The sequence below is a fragment of the Herpailurus yagouaroundi genome, unplaced genomic scaffold (assembly GCF_014898765.1).
Source record: "Herpailurus yagouaroundi ecotype Mexico unplaced genomic scaffold, PumYag 246, whole genome shotgun sequence".
Lineage (NCBI taxonomy): Eukaryota > Metazoa > Chordata > Mammalia > Carnivora > Felidae > Herpailurus > Herpailurus yagouaroundi.
In genome coordinates this window covers 3,959,187-3,977,667 of record NW_024412463.1, presented here as the reverse complement: position 1 = coordinate 3,977,667, position 18,481 = coordinate 3,959,187, and the positions used below count along the sequence as shown (strand labels likewise).

At 46.6% G+C, this 18,481-nt stretch overlaps 1 protein-coding gene and 1 non-coding gene across 5 annotated transcripts in view; both read right to left on the bottom strand.

The window, feature by feature from the left end:
• Positions 1 to 18,481, bottom strand: part of TSHZ2 (teashirt zinc finger homeobox 2) — a 456,301-nt gene that overhangs the window by 158,018 nt on the left and 279,802 nt on the right. The window lies entirely within an intron of this gene.
• On the bottom strand, positions 3,127 to 3,233 carry LOC121020139 (U6 spliceosomal RNA). Its single transcript, XR_005785971.1, has one exon. It is a non-coding gene; the product is annotated as a U6 spliceosomal RNA (small nuclear RNA).

The window sequence follows — 18,481 nt, the reverse complement described above, 5'->3', positions numbered from 1 at the left end:
AAGCATTTCTATTCGCATATGGAGGAACGGGGACAAGCCCAAACCCAGTGGCGAAGCAGAAGGGTGCTACATGGAAGATGCCAAGCTTCTAGTCTGAATATTGCATTCTCCAGGATCACAGAGAGGGCTGAGCAAACAGTCTAGCAAATCGAAGAGAATGCCCCACTGGAACCTCAAGGAACAGAGATGACTGGCATCTTTATGCAACCAACGTGGCTTCGCTGAAGGAAGACTTTCTCTTGCCTTCGCCTCTAAGACATGATGGAAATCCCACTTTTCAAAGGGAAACGAGCAATAGGGACTAAAAACAGGGGATAATTGAAGATTCCTCACAAAAAGGATTAGAGGATTGCGGGCTAAAAGATAAAAAGGATTTAAACCCAAGAGACTCTCAGAACCTCTTGATGGGCTGAATGTTTCACTGAGCTGGTGAGTTTCCAGACCTCTCCCAAGTCAACAGCTTCTAAATGAGAATTAGCCCCAGGAAGTGAGAAGCGCCTGAAAACTCAAGAAAAACATAGTTAGGAAAAAACCAAAAATTATGACTCCATTGTGTAAGTTTTGCCTAGCAAGAGTTCATTCTCTGGGTTTTGACTTGATTTTCATAAAATTATTCTTTTTTTCTTTTTTTTAATGAGCTTGTAACCTTCCAAAGCAGTTGATGTAGATTATTTCATTGGATCTTTAGAGTAATGTGAAAAGAGGCAAGGAACGTATTTTCTTACTATTTTTAAGTTAATGAAATCGAGGCAGAGGCATTACGGATCTAGCGATCTAACAGAGCCCCTGCTAGTAATCGTGCTACTGAGTGGAAGTCTACACAGGGCTAGACACGGTGCTAGCTGCTTTCCCACGTTTTGGCATTAATCCTTCGGACAAACCTCGAGGCAGATACTCGCCTTATGCCCAGTCTCTGGAGGCGAGAGAGACTAACAGACTTCCCAGCACACTGAGACCCAGCTTGTCCCAGCTCACAGGAGCTCACGAGAGCTGTCTTGGCACATCTCGTCCCGAGGTAAGAGAACTTACACCACAGAAATCGGTAAACCCTACAGATCAAGGCTTGTTTTCCTTGGAAAGCCAGCCATTAAACATTTGCCAGCGTTCCATGGGGCGCATGCCTGGTAACTGGCAGAGTAGGATCCAGAACCAGGCAGATCCAGACCCAGACTCGTCCCTTCCCGCCTCTCAATAGGGCCCACTTACTGTGAATAATACCCAACACTGACTAAGCTGCCTGTTTCTGGCAAGGGGCAGGAGTCCAAGTTTACTCTGGAGTTCCTATGTATTAGTTTATATGGAAAAAGTATAGAAATGCCACAGCGATGAAAAATACTCATCTAGTTAGCACTCAAGAGCTCGAGCTTGGTGCTAGATGGATGTGAATTTCAAGTCCTTGCTTTCATTTTCAGGGATGATTATTGCATCGCTAAAACTACCTACCAACCCAATTCAAGTCAGGTTGACTATGAATGGCCCAAATGGTAAGGATGAGTCGTGAACCAAAGGTGTCCCCTAATTCTACGTCTGTGAGGGGACAAATAGGAAGGATGTGATGCCAGGCGCATGTGGCTTTGATTCCAGCTCTGCCACTTATTAGCTATGTGACCTTGGCCAAATCACTTCTGCTCTTGAAGACTCAGTCTCAGTCTGAAAAGGACAGTAAGGTTTTTGAGGCGATTAAGTAAGCTGATGCCACGGACCCGGATGTAACATACACCCTCAATAAGTTGTCAGCTCCTGGGCTGGGGAATGTGGCTCCTATTAGACCACACACAGCGTGGGAAAGCAAATTCTAGCCAGAGAGTGGCTTATGTTTATTTATGGCCCGGGGATGGAACTCAGGTGGTCGTCAGTAAGGGCTCGTGAGAGGCTGGAGAAGCCATCATGATTGCTTCGCTACTGGATGCAGAAATGCTCCAGGGGTGCCTGGGTGGCTCAGTTGGTTAAGCATCCAACTCTTGATTTCAGCTCAGGTCATGATCTCACGGTTCATGGGTTTGAGCCCCGCATCTGGCTCTGTGCTGACAGTGCAAAGCCTGCTTGGGATTCTCTCTCTCTCTCTGCCCCCTCCTCCACTCATGCTGTCTTTCTCTTTCTCTCTCAAAATAAATAAACTAAAAAAAATGCTCCAAATTAATGGGCAAAAATTCCTTCCTTGCCCAGGCGAAGATTTAAGGCACAAACTGCTCCCCATTGACTTCTCCTCTATCATCTACAAGGGTAGACTTACCAGCCCACTGTGCTTTAGTTTCATCATCCGTAACATGTGGACAATAATCACACTTTCACCTCCTAGCCTAATGCACCAAAAGCCTCAGTAATTAGTACTTGCTGCTAGTAAGACTGCTATAAGTGAGACGTTTTCCATTATCGGCCAGACACTCGCTGTCTGGTGGTCAAAGATATCCTTTCTCATGGGGAGTTTTGGCTGCACCCTGATGGAAATTCCAAACCTGTCCCTCGTTTTCTTAAAAAAAATATTATACTGACCATACTTCTGTGACATATACTGTTCTCTTCAAAAAACGAATGGCACAGCCCGTGTCACAGTGTCGACATCTCAATAATTTGATTGGGAGGAAGGTATGCCTCAAGACAGAAATTAGGAACATGCCTCCCAGCCTCTCTTGCACCTCATAGGTAGGCACAGGCCCCAGGGTCCATCCATCAGATGCACCAATGGGAGGCTCTGACTCAGAAGGTATATGGTGGGGATGCAGGCTCAGGGTAGCCTCTGTCCTGATGATATAAAAGCCACCGGCGTTTCAGAGGCAGCTCTTCCAAAGCTCCTGGCTGGAAGGTCAACTGTCCTACACAGGTGGCATAGGCTAGGAGTCTGGGTGCACTGCTGGTGCAGGGATGGCTCTACTGACACAGCCTTGGCTTTGATCCGGGCATGGGTCCTGGCTGGGTGGCCTTCAAGTGTGATTCTCTGGACCCCTGGGTGATTTCAAGAACCACTGGTTCATGACCACTGGTGTAGATTCAGGATGTACAACCGAGTCTCCCGACTGGACCCCTCATTTTGCTCTTAGTGTTTCTGACTGGTATGTTTACGGATGGCCAGCTTCCCCCATTACAGACTGGTGAGCTTTCCTTCAATTTTCTTTTTTTTTTTTTTTTTTTTATATGGAACGCTTCACGAATTTGCGTGTCATCCTTGCGCAGGGGCCATGCTAATCTTCTCTGTATCGTTCCAATTTTAGTATATGTGCTGCCGAAGCGAGCACCTTTCCTTCAATTTTCAAGTTCTGGGGGAGAGGCATGACAACGGGGCATTCCCCCATCCCCTCGCCCCGACGCCTACCACGCATCGACCACATAGGGCAAGGGGTGGCCATCTTTTTCTGTAAGGGGACATATAGTAAATATTTTAGGCTCTGTGGGCCGTATAGTCTCTGTCACACCCACTCAACTGTGTTGTTATAACTGGAAAGCAGCCATAGACAACATGTAAGGAAACGGCATGGCCGCGTTCCAATAAAACTTGTTTAAGTGACTAACAAGCGGTGGGCTGGGTTTGTTGACCCCTGACAAAAAGTTAACACTTTACAGGTTACAATGAGCAAAACAGAACCTTCTGGTGGTGGATATCAACTACGGCTCTAGTCTTGGCTTTGTCCTTGGTGTCCTTGGTGCCTGGTCCTTGGACACCCACATTCACCTCTCTGTCCCCATCTCTATCTACCGATAATAAAACCAACAATGCTGTTTCCTCCCTCCCAGAATGCTAGAGACCAAATGAGTAACACACCTCAGGGTGTTAAAGTGTTAAAAGCACTTTAAAATTCTGGGGTATATTTTCGAGCCGGCTCCATACCGTTTGGATTACTGTAGCTTCATAGTGTGACTTGAAATCTGGAATGGTGACATCTCCAGCTTTGTTTTTCGCTTTCAAGAGTGCTTTGGCTATTCGGGGTCTTTTGTGGTTCCATACAAATTTTAGAATTTTGAGAGGGATTGCATTAAACCTGTGGGTTGTTTTGGATGCAGTGTGGGCATGGCTGAAATCAAAACCACAAGAAACCACAAGTGTTGGCGAGGATGTGGAGAGAAAGGAACCCTCGTGTGCTGCTAGTGGGAATGCAAACAGGTGCAGCCGCTCTGGAAAACAGTATGAAGCTTCCTCACAAAGTTAAACATAGAGCCACCGTATGATCCGGTAATCACACTACTAAGTGTTGACTCAAAGAACACAAAAACACTAATTTGAAAAAATATATATGCACCCTAATGTTTATTGTAGCATTATTTACAATAACCAAATTATGGAGGTAGCCCAAGTGTCCACTATTAGATGAGTGGATAAAGAAGATGTGGTATAGATACACAACGGAATATTACCGAGCCCTAAAAAAGAATGAAATCTTGCCATTTGCAACAACATGGATGGATCTAGGGAGTACAAAGCCAAGTGAAATAAGTTAGAGAAAGACACATCCCATGATTTCACTCATATGTGGAATTTGAGAAACAAAACAAGCGACTAAAGGGGAAAAAAGACAACCCCCAAAACTGACTCTTAACTATAGAGAACAAACTGGTGGTTACCAGAGGGGAAGGGGTTGGGGGATGGGCGACACAGGTGATGGGGATTAAGAGGACGCTTATCATGGGGCGCCTGGGTGGCTCAGTCGGTTAAGCGGCCGACTTCGGCTCAGGTCACGATCTTGCGGTCCGTGAGTTCGAGCCCCGCGTCGGGCTCTGTGCTGACAGCTTAGAGCCTGGAGCCTGTTTCGGATTCTGTGTCTCCCTCTCTCTGACCCTCCCCCGTTCATGCTCTGTCTCTCTGTCTCAAAAATAAATAAGCGTTAAAAAAAAAAAAAAAAAAAGAGGACGCTTATCATGATGAGTCCTGAGTAACATACAGAATTGTTAAATCACTATATTGTACACATGACACTAATTTAACACTGTATGTTAACTCTACTGGGTTAAAATTTTACAAACGAATAGCTAAGAGATTATGCTGTATACAACGGAATACTACGTGGCAACGAGAAAGAATGAAATCTGGCCTTTTGTAGCAATGTGGATGGAACTGGAGAGTGTTATGCTAAAGGAAATAAGCCATACAGAGAAAGACAGACACCATATGTTTTCACTCTTATGTGGATCCCGAGAAATGTAACAGAAGACCATGGGGGAGGGGAAGGGAACAAAAAGAAAGTTAGAGAGGGAGGGAGCCAAACCATAAGAGACTCTTACAAACTGAGAACAAACCGAAGGTTGATGGGGGGTGGGAGGGAGGGGAGGGTAGGTGAGGGGCATTGAGGAGGGCACCTGTTGGGATGAGCACTGGGTGTTGTATGGAAACCAATTTGACAATAAATTTCATATTAAAAAAAGAAATTATGGTGTATATTATTCTAATTATGTTTTTATTCCCCAATAAGCAATGAACTCCATGAAAAGAGGGTCTGTGTTTTTACTCCGAACCTCTATTTTCTAGCACATTACATTTCACAGTCGACATAAGTGCTTGTTAAATAAACAAGTAGTTTAGCTCTTGGTTCAGAGGACTTTTAAACTTAGTGATAGATGTAAGCTCATGTTTGAATAATCACAAATCTACCAAAATGAGCAGCAGTAAGTGTTAGTATAAACCTGTAAAATTGTATTCACAAACTTAAAAGCTTACCGAAGGTAAGCAGAAAAATATAAAGGAAGGCTGTGGGTTGGCACAAGGTAGTAAGAAATGCTGGTGGCTGCCATATAATGAAGAGAGCATATCCTGTCTGAAGGGAATAATGCTCTTTTGTTCCAGCTAATTCCATGTGGACATGTGGGATCACCTTTGAGAATTTTTCCAATTTTTCAAAAGAAGCTGAAAGTCTGGATTTTGGAAGTAAATTTCTCTCTTTTTTTTTAATTTGAGAGAGAGAGAGAGAGAGCACATGTGAATGAGCAGGGGAGGGGCAGAGGGAGAGAGGGAGAGAGAGAGATTCTTAAGCATGCTCCTTGCTCAGTGAGGAGCCTGACTCAGGGCTCGATCCCACGACTCTGGGACCATGACCTGAGCCAAAATCAAGAGTTGGAAACTCAATTGACTGAGCCACCCAGGCGCCCCTAAATTTCTCTCATCTTTATACATTGGCAACTAATCCTCAAGATTAAAAAATGTCACTCTCAGGTCATCTGTAACTCCTCGTATAATTTCTAGAAGACACAGTTGAAAGTTATAATCAAGGAGTAGCAATGTAGAAAATTCTTAGATTTCATCGCCTTTTGATTCCCTGGTTGTAATTAATGGTCTTTCTTACTCACTGGAACATGTTTGATCATCTCAATTTTCAATGATTCTTGATCATGGTATTAATTGTTCTCATGACTTATTTAGTCTCTGCGATTATGGGCACTTTTTCCAGCTCCCGAATATCCACATGGCTTCCTCCTCCAATGTATTCTGGTGTCAGGTCAGATGTTCCCCTCCTCAGCCAAGTCCTCCCTAAACATCCTGTCTAAACTTTCTTCCCTCCCGGGGAGCCTGGGTGGCGCAGTCGGTTAAGCGTCCGACTTCAGCTCAGGTCACGATCTCGCGGTCCGGGAGTTCGAGCCCCGTGTCGGGCTCTGGGCTGACGGCTCGGAGCCTGGAGCCTGTTTCCGATTCTGTGTCTCCCTCTCTCTCTGCCCCTCCCCCATTCATGCTCTGTCTCTCTCTGTCCCAAAAATAAATAAACGTTGAAAAAAAAAATTTAAACTTTCTTCCCTCCCTACTGTCCTTTTTTTTTTTTTTTTGTAGCACTTACTGGCATCTGATATATATTTTTTATGATCTGTCTTCCGCCACTAGAGTGTCACCTTCCTGAAAGCAGAGATGTGTTTCTGTGTTGTTCGATGCCGAATTCCCAGAAGCTGCTACAGTGTCTGGCAAGAGTAGGCACCTAATCAATATGTTGAATGGATAAATGAGTGATCCTTTTGGCCACTGTTGATGAGACCCCAAGACTATTCATTATCCAAGATGTTGGGAAAAAAATATGGATGTGAAAAAACAGGTTTCTCGTAACAGAACTCTTAACATCAATGTAAGTCTAAATCATGTTCATCAGCAACTTGCATTTGACATGGGAGAAAATCTACAAATCTAACGACAGCTTTTTACATCATGTTTACATCATGTTTACGACAGCTTCCTATGGCTGGTCTCCTGGGAATGGCTGGAGGGGGTTTTACGATGGCCACACAAAAGGGAGCTTGAAGATAAAAGATTGCAGACTGCTGTAACGAATGAAGGGAGAATATCTGAAAGATTCTTTGTAGAATATAAGTTTTTCCATTTTGGAATACTCTTGGAGGAAAAAAATGGCGGAAAGTCATGCGGCGCTTTAAGGGTTCAGGTTTAATGGTTTAGGTAAAATAAGAAAAATATTGATAAAAGAATGACTTCTGCTGTCACCTCCTGTGAATTTTATCTGTTGTCGAAGTGACGTTAGCACATAGAAATGATTTTAGAAGGGTGGGAAATCCAAAATGCCACCAAATAGCTCCTGGAAGAGCTACCCTTCAGTATTTCCCAAGCTTCCTGCCAGTTTCGTGGCAAGTTTGCTAACCTTGGAGACAATTAAGTAACATCTTCTCTTCTGGGATATTTGACAGATACGCAACCGTTGCTCGCTCTGCGGGAGGTACTGGGCTCAGTTTCATGGTTCTGAACCCAGCTCTGGGACACACGTGCTCTGTGCACTACACCTGTCTTGTTCGCCTTTAGTCTCCAACATCTGAACTACAATTCTTGGGAAGTCAGCACACATGTGCGTGTGAATGCCTACCCTTCAGGAGCCAGGCCCTGGCTCATATTCTGATGAACGCAGGGTCTGTACTGGTGGAGGTCAAGTGCCAAATAATTTCTCAATAAATACAAGCGCTTCTGATTATTACATCCATTTTGACCTCTGACGAAGCTTAGTATGTTGGATATTCTAAATAAATGCTTATCGATGGTGTAAAGAAAGAATTTGTTCTTGCTACCGGTGGCGTTTAGTGCCCCTCTCGTGGGTACCTGTACGGCCGCCATCATGGCGCTCATGCTCAGGCAATGAAATTGTGCATTCACTTCTCCTTGTCCCCCATGCCATGCATCCTTCAAGGGAGGGGCGGTAAACGGTCTTGTTGGCATCGTCAGTGTCCAGCCAAGAGTCTGACACCTGCTTTTCAGTTCAGAAGTGTTACATATCTGAATGAACTTGTGGAAGACAAGATGTCCCTAGGGCTCAGGTCCCAGAGGCGCTAGCTCTCTCCAGCCTCAGACAAAGAAAACAAAAAGGGGACATCCCCACTCAAAACACAAGTGGATTTTCTCCGTGTCCTGGGTAGGGAGATGCCCTGCAAAGTAATGAACGACAGAGGATTGTGAGAGCCCTGAGAACTCTTTCCCCTACCCCGAACTCCATCTTTTCTTTACGATTTCACACTTTCTTCTCCATGTTCCCAGTCCTAACGTCTCCAACTGCAAAGGTTCGCGCTTGCCTCACAAAGCCGCGTGACAGAATTTCCTTTTAATTAGCACATTCATAACAGCAACAATAATTCTAATCATTAATACGCTGCTCACCCCACTTAGGAACAAACCAAATGGCAAGAAGTCAATGTTAATTTTAAAACACATGTAAACAAGGATCCTGGAAGGCCAAACACAATAACCTTCTGGCATTATTAATGGCAGAGAATGCTTTCCGTGGAGCTTGGGAAGTCAACGGTACACTAATCACACCCCCTCTTCCCCCACTTACACTTTTTATTAATGGAGATCAATTAACCGTTGCGTAGGGACTTTAAAATATATATATATTCTTCCCCAATAGCGTGTGCTTCATGAGGACAGAGATCATGTTTATGGGTCTCCCTGAGCCCACAGTGTTGTCTGCACACAGTAGGTGTCCAATACTTCCATGTGGAATGAATGGATTAATCAACTCTCAAAGGTGTGCGGGCAGAGCTCTTGTGAAAGAACAGAGCCCTGATGTGTCAGGACACCATTTCACGAAGCAAGTTGGGCATCAGCACCTTTTCTCAGATATTGAACTGGCCCAGCGTTTGGACCACGAGGCCCTGAGCATTCATTCAAGAATTCCTAAGTGTTACTTTCATTCGGATAAAACAATTAATCCAGTTCTATCTTGGGTCACCGGGATAACAGACTTCCGATGAATATTGCAACACAAGATCCACGTCTACGTTGGCGTTTATCTTTGTGATCGAGCGGGTGCCTGGTCATCAGGGAAAAGGACATCGCTTGGCTTCTTAATAGAGCGTTTCTCACTTTGTGGGGGCTTGCACATTTTCTCAGCTCCCAAGTTTAGGAAAACGGTTGTAGTTATACCTTCCCCACTGAGCACTGTGACATCCATGAGTCTGAGCAATGCGTGGAGCCGCCTCCTGTCTCCCTCGCCTGTGACTCCACTGAGAGGCGTCAGGCTATACAGCCAGGACCGCATTTCAGTGCTGGCCCTCGTGACGGACCCGGGATGTCTACGATCATTTCCTTTGCTGCCTTTCATATCACTGAACTGAAGCGATCAGACCTGTCAAGAGCGAGGGCCCCAGATGAAAGGCCAGTGCATTAAGACAGAGCATAATTGCCAGCTTCTGAGTTTCTGACATTAATCGTTTTACTGAAAGAAGACAGTGGAGGTCCTCTCTCTCTCTCTCTCTCTCTCGGTCTCTCTTTTATTGCCAGTACACAGGAATTATGGAGGGGTGGGGGCTAGGGAGAAAAAAAACCCCTCCACCAACAAGGTTTGCTAATTAAAAGTAATATGTTTTCCCAGTTTTTTGGCAATTTGATAACACAAAACACTTACTTGGGGGCCACAGGGGGAAACAAACTGAGACAGATAAAAAATGTTTTGTGTTCATCCAAGCACAACTATGTTAATGCGTATTATCCCATTAATGCGCATCAACATCGGGAATCGGCTCACCAATGCAAGCAAGAAGCATACACTTATCATCATTTGATAACATGTTTAATGACAGATTGACGGGAGATTTGCAAATGTGAACTGGCATCAGTGTTGCTAACTTCAGCTCCTGCCGCCGCCTCTGCTATGCCAGCATATTTATGTGCATAATTTGATTTCTCAGCCACACTGTTAGTACATTTTTAATATTAACTATGCACGAACAGACAGCCCAACTTAAGTTGCACTGATGGTTGCAGTTCATTAGATTGAAAAAGATGGGCAGACGTGACTGAGATGGAGGCGGCGGTCCAACGCCCAAGAAGCGACGCCGAACAGGCGCGCTCGGCTCTCAACACGCCCAAGCTACACATCTCAACGTTGTCGCAAGTGGCGGAGATCTTGTGGATGAGGGAGTGGGAGGAGGAGAGAGCCCCTGCCCTGGGCGCCCGGGTCGGGAGCTTAACACCGAGCCCGGGCGGCGGCCGCGTGCGTGTTGGCCTTTCCCCCCATCGCCTCTGCTCGCTCCACGCGGATCATGACACCACACTCATGCCCTTCGCTTCCTATGCAGCAGGGGAGTATGAGCTGCATTCTTCATTCTTCATGAGCCCGGGCCACGGGCAGCTGCTCAGGGAAGCCTCCTTGAAGTGGGAGCGGGGCTGCTCGCAGCTATCTGGGGGGAGGCATGCTCATCTACCATTGCATTGTGCGCCCGTCACGTAAGGCTTGGGTGGCCCGGATGAAGGACGTCACCTTGCTCCCTTTCCATTTCTTCATCTGCAAGATGGGCATAAGGGTATCACCTACTCCACAGGGGTTGAAGCTTAAAGAAGCCAAAGAAGAGAAGTGCTCAGCCCCAGCATTTGGCACAGAGCCAGCTCACCATATATGTTCATTCTTATTATTTTATTTCTGCATTTTTTTTGGGGGGGGGGGAATTTAAAAAACATAGAAGTCTACTCCCCAGGCCTTAGAGTCAAACAAAGCTGGGGTTTCTTCTTCTTCTTCTGCTTTTTGTTGTTGTTGTTGTTAGTTTATTTATTTATTTTGAGAGACAGAGAGAGAGAGCGTGAGTGGGATAGGGGCAGAGAGAGAGAGAGAAAGAAGGAGAGAGGGAATTCCAAGCAGGCTCCACATTGTCGGTTCTGAGCCCAATGTGGGGCTTGAACCCATGAACCGTAAGATCATGACCTGAGCTGAAATCAAGAGTTGGATGCTTAACCGAGCGACACGAGTGTCCCAAAACTCGGGTTTCAACCTAAGCCCTACTAAGGCTGTGTGATGGTTAAATCACAACTTCTGTGGGTTTTGAGTACCTCATTGGCAAAATGGGGTGATTCCAGGGACACATCTGGCATGCTGGCAGGAAAGATATGATGATGATCAGATAAGAAGGTCTAGAGGGCCGTGGACATCGTACGTGTTCAGTAAGCCAGCCTTTATTTCCTTTGGGGGATCAGGACAGCGCCCGTGTCCTGGCTCGTGGAGTCGGTCAAAAGTACATTCAAGTTTTGGCTCTGCTGCCTCCTAACTGTATGATCACCTTTGTGACATTCGGTTTTTGGCCCTACAAAATGGGGATTCAGAATGGAAGCTGCTTCTGGGGATTTGGGGAGGCTGAAAGGAGAGAATACGTGGGAACCTACTCAACGTTAGCTCATTGTTACTAAAGACTGCATCTTTGGGGCTTCCGTGGCGCCTGGCACATAATAAGCGCTCAGTAAATGTTTGTCGATTGGATAGTGAGAGAGATCAGCATTGGTATTCGGAAAGGCTCAGGTCAGTCCTGGGAAAGATTTGTCCAGGGAACAAGGCAAAAAGCCTCCAGGAGTCTGTAGCTGAGATCGGAGGGGGTGGGGGTGGGGGTAACCAAAGCAAGTATATGGAGACTGGGCTGTTGAAAGTCATCAGATAGTGAAGAGGGCACCTGTTGGGATGAGCGCTGGGTGTTGTCTGGAAACCAATTTGACAATAAATTTCATATTTAAAAAAAAAAAAAAAGAAAGTCATCAGAGACACAGAGAACAGCCTTTTCGTGCAAATCGAGGAGGGAGTGGTAACTGGCGTTAAATGAGCGCCTACTGTGTGCAGAGTGCTAGGGGCTTCCTTATCTCTTTCTCATTTAACCTTCCCATCCGGCTTTACGTGGGCTAGTAGCCCCGTTTTATGGAAGAAGAAACTGAGGTTTGACTGTGGGCCAAGTCTCGAGGGCAGAACGGGGGCTCCAAGATAGACAGTATTCAATTCACATCTGCCAGCTGAACCTCCGAAAGCTCGGCAACCCGCTGAGGGGGCCACCACTTACAGGTGCCAGGGTTTGGACCGAGCCCCACGTGCTGTCTAGCTGCTCCTTTCAGGCGGGAGGCCAGAAGGAAGAAATGAGAATGGTTAGCCGGCTGCCGTGTGCGCTGCTCCTCGTGTATGAAGGTGGCGTTCCTGTGTCGGGGCGTGTGATTTGTGTCATTTGCCAGCTGCCACGAGGAGCTTCCGCGGGGACTCATCCCCACTCTCAGATGGGGCGAGAACCTGGACACAGGGAAGCCCGTCTGAGGACAGCACTGTAGTGATGCCTCACTCCTGCCTTCTGCGTGTTTTCCCTTCTGACAGGCACACGCGCTTTGCATGCGCAGCGTGTCTTAAGTGCCTTCAAGCTGATTCCCTGCCTGGGATGACCCCTCACCAATGACGGACTGAGGTCAGAGCACCAGAGCCCAGCCCTTGTCTCCAGAGGGGTCGAATCCGGGAGCATAATGAAGACCATCTAGCTCCCTGTGGGATCAGAGTGAGGCTGGGACTTTCCCTGAAATCACACGCATGCCTGGCTTTCTCCCCTTCTCTTATCAGTCTCCTCCGGGGGCACATTCCTAAGAAATGACTGGTCCAGGCACCTTCATACCAGGGTCTGCTTCTGGAAGCTGCCCCCAAGATGCCATCCTCTTAGACCCGGGGCTGCCAAACTGCAGCCTGTGGGCCAAATCCGGCCCTCCGCCTGGTTTTGGAAAGAAAACTTTATTGGTACTCAGTCACACCTCCTCGTCCCGCAAAGCCTCAAGTGTTTGCTCTCTGGTCTTGTGAGAAAACAGATCTGCTGACTGCCGTGCAAGATAGTGCTCTGAACACACACAGCTCTTTCCCACCTCAGGAACTCTGCACATGCTGTTCCTTCTGCCTGGAAGAACTTCCTTGACTCGGTGGCTGATCGATTGCTCCTCACTTTTTAGGCCTGGGCAAAAACGTCACTTCTTCAGAAAGACCTTCCCTGCCCACTCCTCTAAAGTAGCCTTCTGCTATTGAGGTCCTGCCTTGGTTTATTGGCCGCGGTTCCCTCCATCATCACCAGCCAGCACATAAGCTCCGGGAGGAGTTGAGACCCTCTCTCTCCGCCTTGCTCATTTCTGGATCCTCGTGCCTGTACATGGTAGAGACTCAAAACTATCTGTTGACTGGTGAGGAAGAATGTAAAACCCAGCTGGGGCTAGAAGTCAGGTGCTACATCACGATGGGCGCTGGGTAATCTGATCCTCATTTTGAATCTGTACTCCCAAAGCAATGGGAACATATTTCATACCCAAGCCACATTAGTGCCTAGACATTTACTGCCTCTGGTATTAATTTGCTTGTTTTGCCACATTATGTAATGGGAGGTCACTTTCTGTTATAAGCTATAATTTTTGAATTTTATGATATAGATCGACCTGCTTCAGGAACCTGGCTCTAAAGAGCCTTGATGTCAAGGGGTCAAGAGAAAGCTATGCCGCGTTAATGGTTTTAATTAATGCATTAATTTCACGGCGCTTTTCTTGGGGGCTTCATATGTGTAGGCTCCACGTGTGAGATGTTCAGGGAGCTTCCTGTTAAGAAAAGGAAGGCACCCTCACGTGCACATTCAGGTGGTTCATTCTGCACGTGGAAGCCAGAATCTTTAGAAATGCCAACTGCATCATGCCCTTCCCCTATTTAGATCCCCTTAATGAACCTCGAGTAATCTAAACTCATCACTATGGCCTGCACATTTGAGTTGGGCTAAGTATTCAAACCTATTTCTCTCTGAGCTCACAGAGTTCTAGCAACACTGGCCTTCTTTCAGTTTCCCTCAATACTCCCGGCCCTTACTCGCCTCAGGGCCTTTGCACTTGCTGTCCCTGTCTCACATCCTCTTTTCATTCATTGCAGGACTGGATCCCTCAATCTTTCATATCTCAGATGTCACCCCTCGAAGAGCACCCAAAGTAAATGAACACTACTGCCATTCGGGCCCTTAAGTACTTTATTTATTTCCTTCATGGGACCTGAAATGATCTTGCTTACTAAGTTGTTTTCTTGTTTCTTGTCTTTCTCTTTCTATAAGATCCCCCAAAGGGAGGGAAATGGTCCATTTGTTCACTGCTATATATTTGGGGCCTAGTATGGTGCTGAGACGTAAGAAAATACACAATAACGTACTATCATATAGTTGTAAATTTAATAAGGGAAATCAAGTGATGGGAAAGAGGCATTTGAGAGCGTTGGATGGCTTTCGATCAGGGCTTGGCAAACTATGGCCTGTGGGCCAAATCCAGCCCACCACCTGTTTCTGCAGGGCCCATAAACTAAGAATGGTGTTTACATTTTTAAATGGTTGAAAGAGTCAAAAGAAGAATGACTTTTCTTTTTAATGATGCATGAAAACTATATGAAATTCAAGCGTCAGTGTCCACCAATAAAGTTTTATTGGAATATAGCCACACCTCTTCATTTACACATCTCCTATTACTGCCTTTACGCTGCAAGGGCAGGTTGAGTAGTTGTGACAGGGACTGTGTGGCTGTGACCCAGAATATATTTCCTATCTAGCCCTTTATGGAAAGCTTTTGATGACTCCTGACTTAGATCTTCAGAGAAGAGTCCTTGAAGAAGATGATGTTGAAGTTGAGATTTAAATGATGAGAATGGTTAATATAAGGATCAGAAAGACTGTATTTGAGGTCCCTTGGGCAGAAGAAACACTCATGAAACGGAAGCCCTTGTCACTACGCTGTGAGGTCCGAATTGGGACTTTTAATCTGGCAGTCATGGACCGAGTAAACTGGCGCCTGGTGGTGAGCTGAGTCCTGCCAAGAGATAGGGTGTGCTTCAGTGAACTGAACGGCCGTAGAAACCGAGGTCGAACAGGTGTAGTGGTATGGAGGTCCGATAAAAATATGAGTGATGAAATGGACAGTGGTGGGAAAGGGGAGAGAAAGAGGAAGGTCCATCGATCCTAAGCCTGGGGATAGCAGGGGGATAATGGGACCACTCACTGTCATTCAGAATAAGAAAAATTAGTAGGTGTCAGGACAGCGAAGGGATGGCCTAGATCAAGCTTGACTAAGATGAGCTGGATTCAGAGTCATCTGCGCCCCCACATCCCCCCTGGGCATCCCAATCTCAGCCCAAGCTGTAACGTGCCGACCCCACCCAATGCTTCCAGGAGCGTGCACCTGACCCACGCTGAAGAGAAAACATCCCATTTTTCCCAGTCTTAGGCATTGCTTCACATGTATTGTGACCTCACAGGCCAACTGAACTCAGTCTCCATAGATGGCATTCCTGGTAAACAGCACTCTTTCTACTGACACCCCTAAGCTGGGGTGGACTAGAACCCTGGTGCTGGTCCAGGCAATCTTGCTGTTTGTCTGAAAATGAAGACAAAACAGAGGAAATCTGAGGTGAGTGATGAGGGAAGACCAAGTTCCAATGACATCCCTCCTTTGAACCCAAGACTCATCCGCGCATGAAACCAACGCTATCCTTGGATGCACTGGCAAATTCCCTGGTTTACTAAATTAAGTTTGACTTGGTCTGCAGTCGATTATAAATAACAGATTCTGATAAATGCAATTTAGAGTTAGCATGCTGAACAGTTTTAATGATTGTTTCCAAAATAATTTTACGGCCCATCTTTTCAGAGTTAAGGAAGATATTAAGCGAAGCCAAGAGGAGGGCCTAGTCCCCTGACTGCCAGTCAAGGCTCTTGAGATGGGAAACTCCTCCTGACACAGCAGAGACAACTGAAGTGATATTGTCTATCCCTTTAATAAGTGATCTCGGCAGACTCCTATATACTTCTGGGCTGCCTTCTGCTTCCCTGGATTTTGGTTCTCTCCTCGGGTTGCCAGCTTCTGCTCTCTGTTGCCTCCTCTAAGTGACAGTCCGGATGGTCTCACCCTTTCGGTCTCACTTGATTTTGTATACCAAGCCAGGACCTTCCGTAGAGTTCATGTTCTTGCTCACACAGGACCGTGTCAGACAGGCGCAAAGACTGACTTAAAGCTAATAGAAGCAAACATTTTTTTAGAGCACTCACAACACGCCAGGTACTGGGCTTAACGCAGTGGGTGTCCAAATGTGGTCCCTGGATCAGCATCCTGCTATCATCTGGGAATTTGTTGGAAATGCAAATGATCGGGTCCCACCCAAGATCCAAGGGATCCGACACTCTGGGGAATGTGTTGAGCCACCTGGATTTTAGCAAGGCCTCCAGATGGAACCATTGGCTTGAAGCATTACCTAGATTGTCTCCTGCGATCCTGTCTATCGAGCCCCGAGGGAGGACAGTTATCCCCATTTTAGAGATAAAGAACCTGCATCCTAGGGAGGTTAGGCATCTGCCCTTGCCGCTGGGGAACAGTGGAACTTGGATTCAAACCCAGGCAGCCTGACCCCCAAAACCCCTCCCGTGCTCTCCAGCGAGCGTGGACACGTTACTTCGCGCACGTCTTCCCCAGATTCACATGTCCTACTGCCTTTTTGCTGATTCTTAGGGAGCCTTAGGACCACTTCTCAACCGCCAAGACATTTTCCACTTAAAAATAAAAAATGGTTGCAAGCCAAAGGAAAGGGTCGGGTCCCCCGGGGTCCTGGGGACTGGCACCGAGGCATTTGTGATCCGCAGCCTGCAGCCTCCTCTCTTGAAAATCACCTTGTCCTTTCCAAGTCCCCTTTCTCCTGCATTGCATGTCTCCCCAGCTCATACCGTGCGGTTACAGATGCCACTTTGCTCGCGGTGATTTATAAGCAATCGCTAATGCTCGGTTATAATTCCCCATTTCAGATGCGAAAATGGCTCATCATGTGCACCACAAGGGCCTCTCTACGATGATATATAATTTAAAAATTAACACGAGGACAGAGGAGACTCTGCATTTTTGAACTAGGAACTTAGAGATTCAGAGGTTACAACTTGATAAGGTGAGCTCAAGGAATGAGATGAGTCATTAAAACAAATGCCTCTGTTACATGTTTCCATGACTTCAGAGCTTTTCTAGCATCTTCCAGTTCACCCGCACTTGTCAAAGTGCATGCCCACAAGTGGTATATTTATATAAGGGTATTTTTCCCCATTGTTACAAACATTCTCTAATTCCTGACACAGACCTTCCCGATATAAACCATGCTGTCGGAGAGCAAGCAAAGCAGAAAAAAAATCAATGCTTGATCTCCAGCAAGGGCCAAACAGAGCTGAACAGCACAATCAAAAAGAACTTATGGCGATTCTCTGGAAGAACCTACCGCTGTGTTTACAGCGTCGCTGGCTCTGGGTGGAGATGGGCCCAGAAGACTTTGGACAGTTGAATGTGCAGCACACTGATCTCCAGGGAAGGGGATAGTGACAGTGACAGATGCGGGGCGTGGTGGGAGGGGGGCAGGGCAGACAAGAAAGGCAGGGACGGAGAAAGTGAGCTGGTGCAAGAGGGAAAGATAGGGGAAGGATTTTGCATGTGTAACGCTCAAGCTACTTTGGTGCCTGTATTGGTCCAACCTTTCGTGGCTTTGTGACCAAGCCTTTTCCCAGTCTGCTCCGCATCAAGTGGTTGCAATTATGGATTGCAAATTTATTGACATTTGACATCTGCATCAGCCTTCCTCTGATCAACAGAACTCTCGGCTGCCAAACGGAATAATTACAGAAGATTTTAGCCGTCATGGAGATGCCAAAAAGGTCATTAAAGCATCTTGAAAAAACAATGTGTTTCTCCATCTCATCTCGCCGGTAAATCTTCCGTTGGAGTTGGGACCACCTAGGGTTGGTGGGGGGGGTTGAATTACAGAATGGAGAGAAGAATTAAATTAGGATTGAAAAATAGGAAGGCAGGCACAGCAGGGACCTCTTGTTTTGTGCTTCATAATTTCTGGAGAAGCATAGAGATCGCGGCGTACTTTTGTCAAGAAATGGATTCTCCTCAGGAAACAGCCTGTAATGGCTCCCTCAGGAGTTGGGGGCGGTCCAGGGGCGATTCAGGAAGAGCAGTTGTAGCTAGTCGCCCACCGAGGGCCCCACAGTACAGAGCCACATTTGTCTTAATGCTCTACAGGTCTCTGTTTGACATCCTTTCTCCTTTCCAGACAAGCGTGGTTGCAAGTGGCCTCGAATCCCCAGAAGCCACTTCTTCTCCATGCTCGCTGCCCCCCACTTCCTCCAGATCACCATCGTCTTTCCCTTCACCTGTCACTGGCTTCCTGCTTCTGTCCTTGACCGGTCTCACCCATTCTACACTCAGTAACCACTCAGGTCCTTGAAGGATGAACTAGATCATGCCCTTGCCTACTTAAAC